We start from the raw sequence: 17332 nt of genomic DNA, 5'->3' as shown, positions 1-17332 counted from the left end.
CCTCAGAGTCAAGTGCTCTTTGTCATATTCTACTCCAGAAATGGCACCACATTCTATCTAGGCACACAGGACATCAGTCTTAGCACTGTCTACTTTGCACTCACAGCCAATCCACCACAAGATCCCATGAATTTTACCTTATAACATCTCTTAGATTCTTCTTATTCCCTCTCCCTCTGCCAATACTTTCACAGTCCAACCTGCCATCATCCTTTGTTTCCATAAGAGTGTTGATTTACTGATGCAAATCCACTCTTACCTCCCTTATTGCCAATACCCAGTCACTAATTCATATTCCCAAACTAGCTATGTTAGTCAGTTTCCCAATACTATAACTAAATACCCGAGATAACCTCTTATCTCTCTATATGTTGGTTATCTTGAAGGTTCCAGTCCATAATAGGTTGGTTTTATTACTTTGGGTCTGTGGTAAGGCCGCACAACAGGACAGAAGCACATGGTGGATCAAAACCACTCACCTCCTGACCATAAAGCAAAAAGGAAGAAGGGGCTGGGATCCCACAACGCCCTACAAGAGTATATCTCGAGCCCCCTGAGGACCTCCTCCTAGGCCCCACCTCCAAAGTTCCACCACACCCCAGTAGCTCCTCCTGGGAACTGAGCCTTTAACACATGAGATTTGGGGAGACATTTAACATCCAAACTATAACATTCCACCCTGGCCCCCAAAAGTTCATGTCCATCTCACAGTGAAAAAGGTGTTGAGTCCACCCCCAACTATTTCCACAGTCTTCACTGTCCCAGCTTGGCTCAGAAGTCCAAGTCCAAAGTCCCCTTTGAAACTCAAGGAAAAGTCAGTTGTGAGCCCTTGTAAAAATCCAAAGAAAGGCTGCAAAAATCCAAAGAAAGGTTGCAAACCTCCACAATTCAATGGTGGGGCAAGCATAGGATATGTTTTTATACCCAAAATAGTGGGAATAAGAAAATAGTGAGGAATGATTTGGCCTGAAACAAAATGAAACCCCAGCAAAGCAAGCAGTAAATCCTAATGCTCCGTGTCTGGCACTGGGGCACATTGTAAGATGTTGGCTTTGAAAGGCTTGGAGGGCCTTGCCTCTATAGACCTGCTCATCCCTACCCCCCGGGCCTCTCTGTTGGGTGAGTTTTGCATGCTGCCTACAGTTTCTGCACCACACATGCTGAAACCTCTGTCTTCTAGGACTTCCACTGCAGCTTTGGCTTCAGTCCCACGGGCTGTGCACTGCTGTTGGGGGCTGGTTGTAGGGACTGACCTGCAGCACCACTGCCTGGGTCTCCTGGGCTTGACTTCAAAATCTCAGCAGAGACCTCTGTGACCTCATAATCCTAGCATTTTCCAAGCCTGATAAACGAGCACCGCCATTAAATTATGTGGCCAGTGTGTGCTGTACCAGGGACCATGGCTTGGTACACTCTAGGCACCTTGCTGGCTGAACGTGGGAAAATGGATCCTAAGGCTCACATGGGCACACAGGGCACCAAAAGGCTCTTTTCTAAAACTACTCTGCCCTGCAAAGTCTTTGAGACAAATTTGCATTTCTGAACCTCTGGGTTTCTAAGTGTGGCGGCCTTATATTTATTGAGATCTCTCAAGGCATCTTTCCTATTATCCAAGTACAAAGCATTTGGCCTTTTACTTTCTTTTTAATCAGCTCTATCACCCCACTTTCCCCTGCCTTGGTTACACGTCTCACGTGCTCCCTTGGTAACCAAACTGAAAACTTTCAAAATCTTTCTGTTCTGCTTCTCTTTACTCTTCTTACTCCAATTTTAGCTAAAAGCAGTCAAAAATCCCCATTGTGTTACCTGAGTACTTTCCTACTCTGAAATTCCCTCTGTCAGATAAACTAGTCTATCACTTTTAAGTCTGGCCTTCCACAAAGTAATCAGTATTAACAAAAATCAATCCAAATTCCGTGCTATAGTGTAATAAGTCCATTTCCCATTACAGTCCTTAGTCCACATTTCTATCAGGATTTGCCCCTGAGCTCCTTCCAGAGTAGCCCATTAAGCTGTCCTTACAGCAGTCTAGGCTTTCTCTAGCCAGCTCCTCCGAATTTTTCTAACCTCCTCCTGTAAATCAATTCCAAACTCATACACATTATCTCAGATATAACTGTAGCCAATAAACCCACTTCCCAGTACCAATTTTCTGTGTTAATTAGTTTTCCACTGCATAAAAATATACCTGAGATAATCAACTTACAGAGGTAAAACGTTTACTTTGGCTAACAGCTTTGGAAGTTCCCATCCAGAATGGTTTAGCCCCACTACTTTGGGCCCCATAGGGTGAGGAGAATGCCGTAGAGCAAAACCACTCACCTCATGGACAGGAAGTACAGAAACAAAAGGAAAGGGTCAGAGATCCACAGACCCCTTTGAGGGTGTGTTTCCCAATGATCTACCCACTTGCAGTGGGCCCCACTTTCTAAATGTTCCACTATACCCCAATAGCCCCACCCTGGGGACCAAGTTTAACACATGGACTTTTGGGGACATGGAACATCCAAACTCTAGCCCCTGTCCCACCGCCACTCATTTAAAACTCGGAGCCTGCCCACTGATGTCACGGGTAAGCACAGCATGCCCAGCATCTCAAACCAGCCACAAATGACCTGAGTCCCTCACTTCTGCCACCCTGGCCCCCATCACAGGCCACTGTACCTGCTGTCCCCTCTGTCTGGAACTTGGCCTCCTTCCTTCTTACTCACCCTCAGATCCTGCAAAATCTTCACTTCCTGCAGGTTTCCCTCTCTGACTCCCCTGACCTGTAACAGGCTCTTATAGTACATATGCATTTCCTTCAGGAGCACTTGAGTGTCGGCCATCCTACCCCTGATCGACTCACATTTGATCAAGGTACTTAATTTTATACTTGTTCTCCTCAAAGTCCCACCCACTGTCTCCTCCCAGCCTGGGGCTAGAAGAAACAGAAATACCCAGGAAAGTTTGTGAACAGAGACAGGAAACAGATCCAACAGGCCTTCTGATCAGACATGCTCAATTTAAAAGCAAAGAGAAGGAGAAAAAATGACTACAGAGATGTCAATTTTGATGACTAAGAAATGTGAGCAACTGGGTTAGTAATCCATAGTGCATCCCACAGATCTGTTTTATTTGTATGTCATATTCATTCTCTCTCTCTCTCTCTCTCTCTCTCTCTCTCTCTCTCTGTTGCTTTTTGTATTTCTTCTTTTTTTTACTTCCCATACTTCCAGTTCCTACTACCTCCAAAGCCCAGGTATTTTATTTAAAGCAAACAACCTAAGAGTTGAGGCTACCAATACATTCAGCGCAAAGCCCAAGTGGAATGATTAGTCAAGCTCATGTGTGTACCACATAGACAGGCATTAAATATTAAATAGTAACACATACTGAAACATTACCATGAAGCACACAGAACTTTCTTCATATAGCAATTTCTGGTGCATACATGAGTAATGAAGTTAATTCTTACACTGTTTATTTTTAGTCTTAATCTAATTTTAATAGTGCACAGATATCAACACATAATATCTACTATATCCCTATATACATTTCTACTTAAAATAATGAAATATACATCCAAAGCAAACTAGAATTTAAAATTATTTCCCCCTAAAAAGTATACTTCTCTTATGTTGGTGAATATTAGGTTGATTCTGAATTATTTATGGAACCTGGTAAGTTTCTGCTCCATAAGGACTTCATCTGTTAAACCATATTTACTCGCTTTGCACTTTTACAGTGAAGACATTAAAGTTTATTTTCTAAGCCAAAGTTGTTATGTTGTATTCCATTCTAGACAATGCACAGTTCATGTGTTCATAAAGTGTTTCTGAGTTTTAAAAGAAAGAAATTATTAGAGTTACTACACCTATAAGAGTTGCCAAATATTTGTAACATTTTTTGAAATAATGACAGGTGTAGATAATAAAAAGCTACTAAAGGATTTCAGGCAAAATAAATTGCATTCAGAAGTCTTAAAAAGTTTCTTGGAAGCAAAGAAATTAGGGGCTTCATTCTGCCTCCGCAAGGTATTGAATGTAAGGACAATATTCGATTCTATATATCAACTTTATGATTTGTTTCTATGACTCAGAAGTCTCCAGCAGCATTACCTCCTTTTTTAATTTGGTGGAAGAGCAGAGGGAAGTGCCACAAATGTTAGTTACTTCTGACCCATGTTTATGATATGTACATCCATGACCCTGCACTGAACTATCAGTTGCACCGATGCCCCCACATTCACAGCTTGCACCACCCAAGGCTCACCAAGGCCACTCTGCAGTACTGACCAGCCAGAGCCCAGCATCCAAGCAGGTGAATGGAATGCTCCTGAAAACAGAAACTTGATGATTTACTTTGGCAAAAGTCCCTGCTTATTCAAGACTATCTGTGTTTGGAAACAAAGAAAATTCCAGAATGCAACAGTAATACTGCCTCTCAGAGTCACTGCTGGTCCTGCGAGACCCCCATTATGGGATTCCCCCAGAAGTCTTCATTGCCTTTACTAGATTCCTGCTACAAAACTGTCCTCTTTTGATCTTGCATCAACCAAACTATTTATCATTTCACTGTGATTCAAATGTTTACAAATATATGAAAAACTGTTCAACATCTGTAGCCATTAGAGAAATGCAAATCAAAACCACTCTAAGATTTCATCTCATTCCAGTCAGAATGGCAGCTACTAAGAATACAAACTACAATAAGTGTTGGCGAGGATGTGGGGAAAAAGGTACACTCATACATTGCTAATGGGACTGAAAATTGGGGCAGCCAATCTGGAAAGTAGTATGGAGATTCCTTGGAATACTGGGAATGGAGCCACCATTTGACCCAGCTATCCTTCTCCTCAGTCTATACCCAAAGGACTTAAAAACAGCATACTACAGGGACAGAGCCACATCAATGTTTATAGCAGCACAATTCACAATAGCTAAACTGTGGAACCAACCTAGATGCCCTTCAGTAGATGAATGGATAAAGAAATGTGGTATATATACACAATGGACTATTATTCAGCATTAAAAGAGAATACAATCATGATACTTCAGGTAAATGCATAGAGTTGGAGAATATAATGCTAAGTGAAGTTAGCCAATCTGAAAAAACCAAGGTCTGAATGTTTTCTCTGATTTAAGGCTGGTGATTCATGATGTGGTGACAGGAGGCCATGGGAGGATTAGATGAACTCTAGATAGGGGAAAGGGAAAAAAGGAGGGAGGGAGAGGTAGGAAAGACAGTGGAATGGAGACATGAATGGTGTGACTCCACTTTGTGTACCACTACAGATATAAAAAATTGTGCTCTATTTGTGTAATATGAATTATAATGCATTCTGCTGTCATATATAACAAATTAAAATTTAAAAATTAAAAAAAAAAACATTTGCTTCTTTTCTCAAACTAGCTTAACCATCTTGTTGGCAATATCCAGTAGTCTTCTTTGAGACTTCCTGATGTAATAGTCCAACACTGGCTAGCTACCTCTATCTCTCTATTTGGAGTTAATGAGATGCATGTTCTTTCCTAAACACTCTATGTTCTTCAGAGACTTGGAGACACCAAGGGCTCAGAGACAATCTCCGCAACTCAGCAAACATTTATTGAGCCGCTGTGTTGCTCTTGGGGTTTCAGAAATAAAAATGAATAACATTCGAGCTGTCTCCCTTCAAGGACTTCACAATCTCTTCTGGAAGACAAATACCTGTAATAAACATGAAAGCAAAATGACAGAAGAATAATGTGGACAGGGACACAATTCAGGGGACAGAAAGGCCCTGAACTTAGCCCATGAATTTGGGATCTGGCAGGGCTCTTTCAGGACCACAGTGAGACAGAGTCTCTGCCTCCCTCCTTCATCTTCCCCTAACAAAGAAAAGAATAAACTTGGGTTAATTCAAAATCAAGAGAGGACTCCCTTTAATAGTAGGAGAACAGTCTTCTCCAAGGGACAAGGGTATGGCAGTGTGCCAAGGCAGAGAGGGTGCAGGTGAGTTCCCCTGCTTTGCCAGGGCACCTAGGGAGAAGTCACAGGATCAGTCCCCACACCCTCAGCCTACCTCATCTCCAAGCTACCTGTTTTCTAAGCCAATGAGGACCATTCCCCCTACCTCAAAGCCCAGAACTGGAGTTACAGTCCCAAACTCTCACACCGGAAGGACATATCTACCTTTTTGGTTGGCTGTCCATAATCTAGACACAATCAATGACACAGATGACAGTTAACAAATTTGCTGATCCTGCTTGTCACTTAGGTAAAGATACAAGGCTGGTTCAAGCTGACACCAGGTATGGGCAGTGGTGGGTGTTTCTGCAGAAGCTCTTCTGAAGGTTAGCATGATTTACCTTGTGTGTAATATTAAAAGTTGCCAAGAGACTTTGCAATTACAAATTATTTCCATTTCCCCTCTCTGATTTTATCCTTATACTTTTTTCAAGTAAGCATTATTATTTCAATTTCAAAAAGGAGATACCAAAATAAATAAATACATACTAAATCTCAGGAAGATTCCATTACTGTACCAAATTTACTCAAATAGACAATGTTAAGAACATCTGGATGGACCCCGGAACCGGAAACCAAAGTAAAAAACTAGTGAATCATAGATATTTTTGGTTTAGCTCACTTAGTGTTTTTGCTTGTTTGTTTCCAAGTATTAAATATTTAAAAGTTGGATGTTTGACACAGAAGTAGAGATTTCTAGAATTCCTTGAAAACCTGAATCCTGGAAGCTTTGAAATTCTACATTAATCCTAAGTGCTAAAGACAAGGTAAGAGTCAGACCCAGCCCACTGCAGAAGGTGAACCCATCCCCTCTTCTGCTTGTCACTCACTTCCAACAATACAGACCCCTATCCCTTGTGCATCCTTGACATGGAACTTTACAAAGGAGAAGGCAAAGTCTGCAGGTGGGCAGAGGAACCTCACCCAAAATGCTCCTAAGTGCTCAACAGCATCAAAGTGACCCCAGGGAAGCTCCAGACCCAATGACACCAACTTCATCTAAATGTCACCTACTCAACCATGCCACGGTACCAGCTCACATGAACTTAAAGACTAATAGGAAAAACAACAAAAAGTACGTCAGCTGAAAAAATCTGGCTGCAACCTAGTCAAATCATTATATTTCACATATTTCTGGAGGGGGAAAAGCTGTTGGATTCACATCATTTTCTTTAACCTTACTTCCATCCCCCACTTTAAAGCCAACAACTTAATCTCCCAGGATCCTACACCAAGAGGCCCAGGAGGGATCAAGGTGGAGAGGTCCCAGGAGAGTCCCCAGAACAGTCACTTTCATTGTTGTCAGTATACTTTTAAAGAAAGGATGCAGACAGAGGACATTATCACAGCTTCTACTCTGCTGATTACCAGGCATTGATTGGAAAAGGAAAACAAAAGTTTTCAAGAAAGGCCAATGATTTAAGTGGTAGAGTCAAACTCTTGGTTAGGTTTTATGATTTCAGGTCCATTTTGGAATTTGAACCTACTCATGGAAAACAGATGTTTAGCTGCTAAAACAATGACATGTAAAGTTTCATTGCATAAAAATTAAACCAGAAGCTCAAAAGGAAGCGGCCCACACCATTATAGTCAGATAAGAGGCAAAGGGCCTCCAAGTCCAGGCTGAGAAGTTTGTGCACCTGTAGAAAATGACATTGGGAGGCATTTGGTGGGGGGCACTGGGGTGCAGCAGGAGGTGCAATCCCTGCCATCTCCTTTAGTGGGACTTGCAAGCTGTTCAGCAAAAGTGCACACTCCTCTTGAGAACAAGACAGAGGCTTAATGGGGTGGACCAAAGGTTCTCCGTGACAAAACACAAAGATTCTTCTGATGATTAACTCAACACATATAGCTTTATTATGAAGAAGAATGAAGGGAGAGACATGCAAAAAAAAAAAAAAAAGTGAAAGAATTTTCAAAAACATCTAGTATTCTACTCTCTAGCTTAGAAGAAGAAAAAATAAATTCTTTTTTTAACACTTTTTAAAGTTTTTTTTTATCAATTCATTATGAATACACATAATAGTGAGGTTTATTCTGACACAATAAACAAGCATGAAGATATTTTGAAATATCATTTCTTTCAATTCATGTCTTAGTACCTCCTCTTTCCGTTCTCTCCTCCCATCCTCATTTCCTTTCATCTACTCTTCTGATCTTCTATTTATTTATAGTTTTTTTTTTCTAATTAGTGTACAGCACACACACACACACACACACGCATATACATAAAGGTAAAATTCACTGTGGTATTTTCATATATGCATAGCTTGGATTTTCATATTGTTGAAATTTGTGAGCTAAGTAGAAACCTAGCAGTACAGCAGTCATTAATCATGCATAGAGGAATAGAATTGGATTGGAAGGGAGTATGGGGTGAGTACTGAATTAAATCCTTTCATCTTACACATCAGGAAACAGAAGCCAGGAAAATTAGATGCTTTGCCCAAATATAAATGCAATATGTCTAAAAATGTCTCTTGGTCTGTAGGAAAAATATGTCCCCAAAAAATGATGCTGATGAGCTGTTAGAGTTGTTGAAATTAAGTGTGCTGGTGCTCTTCCAGTGCAATGGGCTCAAAACTGTGAGCGTGGCAACATTGTTTAAGGCAGGTCAGCAGGAAATGCACAGCCTGGTGATAAAAATGACTGTTGTCTCAGATGCCCCAGTGGAAGGGCCCTGTGCTATCTGTTGTCTCACTGTGGGGAAAACATGGGTCTGCAATCAATGGTCACTGACCACCTTTCTCCTTATATAAATGCAACATTTACTTGAAAAGTAAAGGCCCCACACAATGTAAAACTGTACATTTCCCACAATCCATGCTACTAAGACCAGACCATCCGAATCCCTCTTGGAGACTACAGAAAAGTAGCCATTTGCTTTTTTTTTTAATACTTATAATACTAATTCATTTGCAATAAAGTATTTCTTGAAAACTTCCTTCTTCTATGAAATGTGTAATTTGGGGGGTTGGAACTAGTGCCCAGGTACCAAAATTCATGTCACATTGAGAAAGGCAAGGTCCTTTGTCCCAAGTATTGGAAGTATTTGCTGAGTCATGCTTCATGTGATCACCTCCAGTTCCGGTGCAGTTACTCAGCCAAGTTGAGTTAAATGCTTCAAAGACATGGGGGTGGGGGTTATATTCCTAGGTTGGTTTGCCTTAATAAACAAAGAGGAAGCCTGTGCTCCAAACTCACCATTGAGAGGGTGGTTGTTCATTTTACTATCCATGCTCCAGTGATAAGGTATTGGAGGACAAGTCCTGGGAAAGCCCAGTCAAGACTCATTCCCATTCAGATTCTCCATCAATAGTGAATGTGGACTCCATACACCTAACTCTCCAGAACCTTAAAGTGCCTACATTTTGAAGCATTTCACTTCACCATGATCTATTTTCAATGTAAGTTGTGGAAGAGATGTGAATTTTCTAAGACAGACTCCTGTTTGAGTATTTAGTCTTCTGTCTCCTATCTTTTCTTCTTCCTATGCTTTAAAAAAGAATCTTTTTCAATGTGGTGATTAATATCCTGTCATCTGCTAGGTCATGAGGGGCCAGTATTTGTCAAACATTGATCTGGATGCTTCTGTATGAGCTTAACTTTTCACTTAGCTGACTGAGTAAAGCAGGTTGTCCTCCGTGTGGTAGGTGGGCCACATCCAAACAGGTAAAGTCAAAGAGAAGGAAAAGATTGAGATTCCTATTAGTCAGAGGAAACTCTTCTTGCTAATTCTCTTGAGCTATGATATTAGTTCTTTCCTGAATTTGGACTATAACTGCACCATCGCCCTCCCGGGCCTCTAGCTTCGCTTTTACAGCTCTTGGGACTTCTAAACCTTGAAATTATCTGAGCCAATTTCTTATAATAAATCCCTTTGTCTCTGTCTTTATACACCCTCTTGGTTCTGCTTGTCCAAAGAACCTGACTCATACGATATGATGGAGGTCTCTAACAAAGACTACATTTTCCTTTCCCTCCCTCTCTCTCTCTCTCTCTCTCTCTCTCTCTCTCTCTCTTTTTCTTTTTTTAACAAATACTTACAACTAAACCATGAGCTAGTTTGGCTGAATAAAGGAGAAGTTTCCTTCCATTGGAGCATTTCCTTTCCTGAGCCTCAAGTTTTACTGTAAAAACATGATGTTATGTTAGAAATAGTCCAGGTCTCAAGGCTTATTTTCTTTGTGGAGACTTGACCAATTCTTTTAAGCACAAGCAAATCATATTTTCATGGCATGGAAAAATCAGGAAGACAGAATGCAGCCACTGCCATTCATGTTAAAGGAAAGAATCTCACTTTTTCTCTCTGAAATAGGAAAAACTGTTATTTAATTACAGCTATCCTTATAGCAGTATTTTGCAATTTCTACAAATGCTTCTATTATTCCAAAGCTTTATTTCAAGAAGACACACACAAATACATCCCAGCTGTATTTTTATGTGTTAAGAGATTTTTAAATGCTTACATTTCTAAAAAATAAAGACCTTGTGATGCTTACTGGACTGGGTCTTTTAATATCAGTCCTGTGCCTCACTGTTGCAGGATCTAAAAGATCCTGCAAATGTCCCATGTGTTGAATGAATTGCAGGCCCATTGTGCACCCAACTGTGTGTCCATCCAGAAAACTCTGCATGAACTTGTGTGGGTTTAACATCAGAAACGTTTCTGGAACTCAACTGGCATCCTGGATGCCAGACCAAGTCCAAACCAAGAAAAAAGAAGAAGAAAATTTTATCATGGCTCATGAAGAAGTTTATAATAAGATTTTTATTTTCTGAACTACATCAGATTTTTTTTAAAAAATCCCTTTAACATGTCTAATTATAGCTGATGGGGAGCATTTAACTCAATAATAAATATTTATTATTCTGTAAGTCTCTTGCACACTGCCATTTACTTTTAGCCTCTTTGAGAAAACCTACATCAGGGCTCACAAAATACACTGTATGTACACACATGTGTGCACACATATGCCCACATGCACACACAGATTGTTCCCCTATCCTAGACTGAAGGTTAAAATTACTTTAAAAATCTGCAGTCACAATTTAAGAATGATGGCTCATAGTAATAATGGCAATAGACAAATAAATAAAACCTGTTCTGCTCTGCTTTCATATAACCATAATTTACATTATGATATTTTTGTGTAAAAGAGAAGGAAGGAAAGTAGTTAAGAATCTTGTAATATACCCTCCAAGAACCCTTCAATAGAAAGTGTATTTTATCTTGACTTTTAAAAAAGGAAAAGTTATCAGGTAACTAAATGGTTCAATATATTCCCAAAGAATGGGACTGCAGGAAAAGCAGTTGCAATTCATCTGTTAAATGTGCTTACCTGGAGCAATAGTTTCCCACGAATGCATTAAAGGGGCTTTATAAGAAATGAATTTGTTTCAAGTGCTGGCTCAGCACATCTTAAAGCAAGATGAGACACTTAGAGTGACTGCACACAACACCCTTTTTGATCCGAAAGACTTGGAAAGTAAAGGCACAGCTGTGGGGCTCCACATCTCTCAACAGTATTCCTTCAGCCCCAAACTTCATTTTTGAAGCATCAAGCATTCCCAGTCCCAAATAATTCCCCCAAGCACCTTAGATTCATTTTCCACAAGCAAGGAAGGATCCGTTTTGAAGCTCAAGATTCTGCTTGCCAAAACTTCAGCCCAACAGGAATACTCAAAGGGGCAAGTTCAAGTGGAGACTTCTGACTCCTGACAGGAAGCTGGAGAGATCATGCTCTTCCTGGAAAGGGAGGGAGCCAAGAGCAAAGAAGGATGGAAAGGTGATGCCCAGGAAGGACAACTTGGCTTCATTCAATCAGGAGAGTGGAGATACTTGCAGTAAACAGCAACAACTGACTTCTCGTGTTCCTCTCTTGTCAAAGGGGCTTCAGTGACTCCAATTATCATAGCAGCACATCAGCAGACGTGGGAAGGTGATCCCTAAGAGTAACTCAGCACAGAAAATAAACGGAAGTCTGGTGTTGGCTTTCCATACAAGGTCCAGGCACACACAGCTATGATGATGAAGCTGGTGTGGGGTCTAGCCCCTATGGTTCCTGCTGCCACAGGGCCATTCTGTTTACTCAAGCAAATGTTGTCCCCACCCTGTGCCACATCCTAGGCTAAGTACTGAAGATGCCAAGATGAATAAGTACGTCGTTATCACTGAAAAACCATTTGGCACTTTCCAGAACATCCTGCAATCCCTCCCACAGAGCTACCTCTGCACCTCTGTAGCAGAAAACATGGTCCAGCACCCTACATCAGAGCCATGGAAGGAAACAACCAGCTGTCCATCAGCAGAGGAAGACATCAGTAAATTGTGCTCCATGCCCTAACCATCTTCTATAGGGTTGGGAACCATCCCTGTGTACCAGGCTCCAGGATCCCTTTCATGTCTCACTTTTCTAAATAAAAATTAGTAACATCTAACATATGATATTATAGCGACTTTATTTGGCATCTGTGTCTTCACTCGAAACTCTGGCTCCAACAGGGCAGGGATTTTGATCTGATTTTATTCACCGTTGTGTGCATCGAGAGTCTAGAACAGTGTGTTGGATATGAGAAGAATTTTTTTAAAAAATACATGTGGAAGGAAAGAAGAGAAAACAACTACCCTAAGCATAATGAAGATGGTCTTCTACAAGTATTTATGGGTCCCTTCTAGGGAATATTACTTAGGGCAAGTCACTGATGTTCTCTGCCATCACTTTTTTCATTTGCATATTTAAAAAGACAGCATGTCCAGGGATTTCCGATAAAATGCACACACATGCCTTCACACAGGTATACACACACAGTGATACACACACAGTGATACACACTCTATCACACTGGCATTTCTCATTGCCACCTCCATGACTCCCTAATCTTTGGAAGGTTCTGGTATCTCTAGAAGGCTCAGAGGCATTCCACAGTCTCACTATGGGTTAAGCTGTGTGGTAGTAGTTGAATGGCTTCCAGTTATTTCAGACATCTTTTCCAACAATCTCTGGAAAACGCTTCATATCTTCCTGATGCATCCTTAATTTCCAGCTTTTATTTTATCTTGCTGTGCATTCTCCTTCCTGAAACACAGCTTGTTTCATGCACAGTATTCAAATGAGCAAATGCACAGCTGCTGCGAATGACTGTCATGCTCACATGGACTGGCCACTTCCTATGTGGCAGGAACTGTCCTCGGTTTCCTTATTAACTCAGCTAATTCCCATAAAAGCCACAAGAAGTGGCTGCCCTGGAGAGCATGCCCCTGACTCACCATTGAAACCGCCAGAGCTCTGGATGCTTTCATACACACAAACACAAATCTGACTGACATCTGAAACTCTAGAGAGTAAAACACCCTTGATATATGGGAGAAGAAAACAACTGTCTGTAAAAGAAATCTGATTTGGACATCACTCAATCTGAGATTAATTCTAAATACCTTATAGGTGGCCTCACCTTCAAGGAGGTGCCATTGCTTGGATCTTGATGAGCAGTTTCAGTTTATTCGGGAGCCTTGGGTTTATTTTTGGAATCTAGAGGCAGGCAACAGGCTATTTCCATATTAAATCCCTCAGGCATAGAGAGCTGGGTACTCAGAAACCACATGTGCCACTTAGAGTCAGACCCAGCCTGGCACCTGTGTGATTTCCTTGGCTGGTTCCCACTGGCCTGGCAGCAATAAATAACAGGGAAGGAGCCAGACTTCGTGTTCTGGGTTCTAAGGTTTTAGAGAAAAAAAGTAAACTTGAGTGATGCTTCTTTCTGCACTGCAGAACAAGAAAGTGAAGATCTATTCTTTTAGAAAGCAAAGAAAAAAATCAGCCCCACCTCCTTGGCGCCTGCACAGAAAGTAAAGATCTCGCCAACCACTGGTGGTACCACTGACAAGATCTTCAGTGCACAAAATAGTCCACCATGGGTTTGTTTCTTCCTTTAACTTTACTTAAAAAAAAAAAAGTTTCAATAAATACATGCAAGATAAAATTTGCCATTTTAACCAAACAGTGGCCGTAATGACATCCAGTGTTCTACAACCACCACCACGAATTCCAAAAGTTGTCATCACCCCAGACAGCATTAGGGGTGACACACACACAGAACAGTAACTCCGCACCTCCCCTGCTACTCATCCCCTGGCACCGTGAGGTCGCTTATTCCACCTAGTTCGTATAACTGGATTCAACAATGTCTTCCCTTTTGTGTCACACAGTTTAAGATTTTATACTAATCTCTTTGTAGCACTATTAAATAAAGGACCATATGCTGGATAACCAGGCAGAGGGGAACGTTGGGCCTCCCTACACAGGGCCCCCAGTGCTATCCCATCTCCTTGGCTCCAGGAAGAGTCACCTCATCCATCCCCTAGGGAACCTGGATTTCCATCAACCAAGCAGGACAGCAGCCAACGGGCTGAAGACAAGGTTCAGGCAACTTTCCTTCATTTACCTCTGGCTTCCAGCCCCATTTCCTTGGACAGAGCCTGCCTGACCCTTCTGTCCAAAGCACAAATGGAGTAGCTAAAATGCAGATGGTCACCAGCATATGATGATTTCCCTCATAATTTTTTAGCTTTACAACCTTGTGAAAATTGTATGCACTTGGTAGAAACCATGATTTTTGTTTTGTTTTTTGCTTTGGTACTGGGGCTCGAACCCACTGTACACCTGAGCTACATCCCCAGCCCTTTTCATTTTTTATTTTGAGACAGGATCTCACTATGTTGCCCAGGCTGGCCTCGAACTTGTGGTTTTTCTGTCCTAGCCTCTGGAGTACTGGAATTACAGGCATGTTAGGTGAACGTGATAACCGCTACACTATGGAAACGCTCCTTACCCTAAGTACATGTATGAAAACACAAATGGTGTGACTCTACTTTGTGTACAACCATAGACATGAAAAATTGTGCTCTATTTGTGTAATATGAATTGAATTGCATTCTGCTGTCAAATATAACAAATTATATATAATTATATATATAATTATATATATATAATATATACATAAAATATAAAAATAAAAAAGAATTACAGGCACGTGCCACCATGCCCCCCTGCTATACTTTGAATTTGGAATCTTGACTTCTTCCTATGGTGTGACATGCAGGATGATCCTCTTGCCTGATCCTGGCCACAGAAGTGAACCCCCACTCCTGGTCAGCTCTGAGATCGACACTTCACCTGCAGTATGCTGTGTGGCTCAGCCGGGATGTTTTGTAGGCCAGGTGCAGTCAATGCATTTCCTATAACAATATTTTCAATTTAGAATGGTTAATGGGGACTAAGCCCATTAAGTCCAGAAGCATCTATAGAGTAAAATAAGGTCCTTAATTTTTTTTTTGAAGTTGTGTAATTGCCATTGTAAGATCTTCAGCTGTACTCAGATTCCTTCTAAAGTCTTTTCCCATAGGCTGTCAGATTGAAATGACCCACAACACAGTTTAGATGTAATTATGTACAACTCTGAGTTGAGCCGCCTGATGGGTTGATAGGATGTATTTTTGGACACTCTTAATTAAACCTTTACTAATTATCACATCAATCTCATCTCTATATTTAAAATTTCTGCAGGGCTTAGAAACTAGGTCAATAGAGCCCAATAAATAAAAGATCCCTGCCCATGAATGACAGAGCGTTGCATTTCAGGTCGAATCAATCCGACTTCTTTGATCACTCCTCAACTCCACCTTTAAAACATCACCTCAACTCTAACTACAACCTAAAGAAATGAAGACCATTCCTTCTATCAATCAAGATCAGGGAAAATTCCAAAGCAAGGTTAACAGATACACCTTATCTTCTTATTTACTATAATAAAAAAGGTGTCAATATTCTTAGCACATAATTTGCCAGGGATTTTTCCTGAACCAGACATAGATGTGAAAGCAGAAGGCTAAGAGGTATCTAAAAATTTGAATTAAATGTAAAATAACTTCAACCTGAGTATTTCAATCATAACAAAAATAAAAATAGTGTTTATTATCATCTTATCCTTTCTATTCTACTATTTCTGATTCATCTTAAACCTAGTATGATGGCTAATTTTATGAGCACATAGCTAATTAAACATTATTTATGGATTTGTTTCTAGGGGCATTTCTGGAAAAGATTAGGATTTGAATTGACAAATTGAGTAAGGCAGCTGGTCCTCCCAATGCGGATGGGGATCATCATCCATATTACCGAGAGCCTGAATAGGATAAAACTAACTCTCGGCCTGATTGTTGGACTGGTACACTGATCTTCTGTCCTTGAACTGGACATTGCACCACTGCAGCTACTGGTTCTCAGGCTTTTGAACTTGGCCCACTGTTCCCCTGGGTGTCCAACTTGCAGATGATAGACAATAGGGGGTCCCAGCCTCCATAATAACCAAAAGTCAACTCCTCCTAATAAATCACTTTCTACATACCAAAGTTATATATCCTATTGGGTCTGTTTCTCTGGTTTTGCCTCCTGAACACAATTGTGTGGCAGCACCTGTGTCTATGGGGAAATGCTCAGAAAATCATGAAGAGGCATGCCCTCAGCTGGGCCATCAGGGGCTGCTAAACCAATCTCAGCAACTTCCCAACCTGAGATTCCTGCTAAGCTCCCCAAACAAGCACAAAAGACTTTGTAAGTCCACCTGCTACTTGCAGCTAATAAGATCCTGCCTCTTAGACCACTGCCAACTCTGGACAGTGCTTCCCACATGGCCCACACCATTAGACATCTGTCCAATAGAACATGTCCTTAATTTCTAAAATATGGCATGCCTCACAGGAGAAGTGAACATTTTTTTTTCTTTAACTGGATATTTTATGGGGAGTATGTGTTTAAATCTAAAGATAATTGGTAGAAAGTTTACAGTAAGTTAAATTTGGATGAAAGGAAAATACTTTGCTATCAATATTCCAGAGCCCTGGTACCTTAAAAAGTAAGAATATGAGAATACATTTTGGAAATTCCTCCATTGCACAATCACTGAGTCATATTTAATGTAAGAAAAGAATAAAAATATTAGTTGTCACCAAGGACTTACATGTTCCACAGTATGATGCTGGCTTTCTCTCTAAAAGTATGCTGTTGATTCAACTCACTTTTTAAACATGTGTGCTAGAAACTGGATATTTTTACATATATTCATTCATATACCCTCACTGTCACCGTTTTTCAGATAAGAGAAAGAGGAGATTTAAGGTGTGGACCATCCTCCCAATGAGAATGGCACACACAGCTCCATAAGAATCCGATCCTAGGAATGCTAAACCAGTGCTCTTGCACCTGAATGTGCTTATGCACCAGCTGAGGACCAGTGAATAATGCTAATCCTGATCTATTCATTCTTGGGTGAGGTCTTAGAT

General features: G+C 40.8%; 1 protein-coding gene across 1 annotated transcript in view; it reads right to left on the bottom strand.

Moving 5' to 3' along the window:
- Fbxl7 (F-box and leucine rich repeat protein 7) overlaps positions 1-17332 on the bottom strand; it is a 369640-nt gene that overhangs the window by 297771 nt on the left and 54537 nt on the right. The gene's annotated exons all lie outside the window — the stretch shown is intronic.

This window comes from Urocitellus parryii, chromosome 1 (assembly GCF_045843805.1).
Source record: "Urocitellus parryii isolate mUroPar1 chromosome 1, mUroPar1.hap1, whole genome shotgun sequence".
Lineage (NCBI taxonomy): Eukaryota > Metazoa > Chordata > Mammalia > Rodentia > Sciuridae > Urocitellus > Urocitellus parryii.
This window is presented reverse-complemented; position numbering and strand designations above follow the sequence as displayed.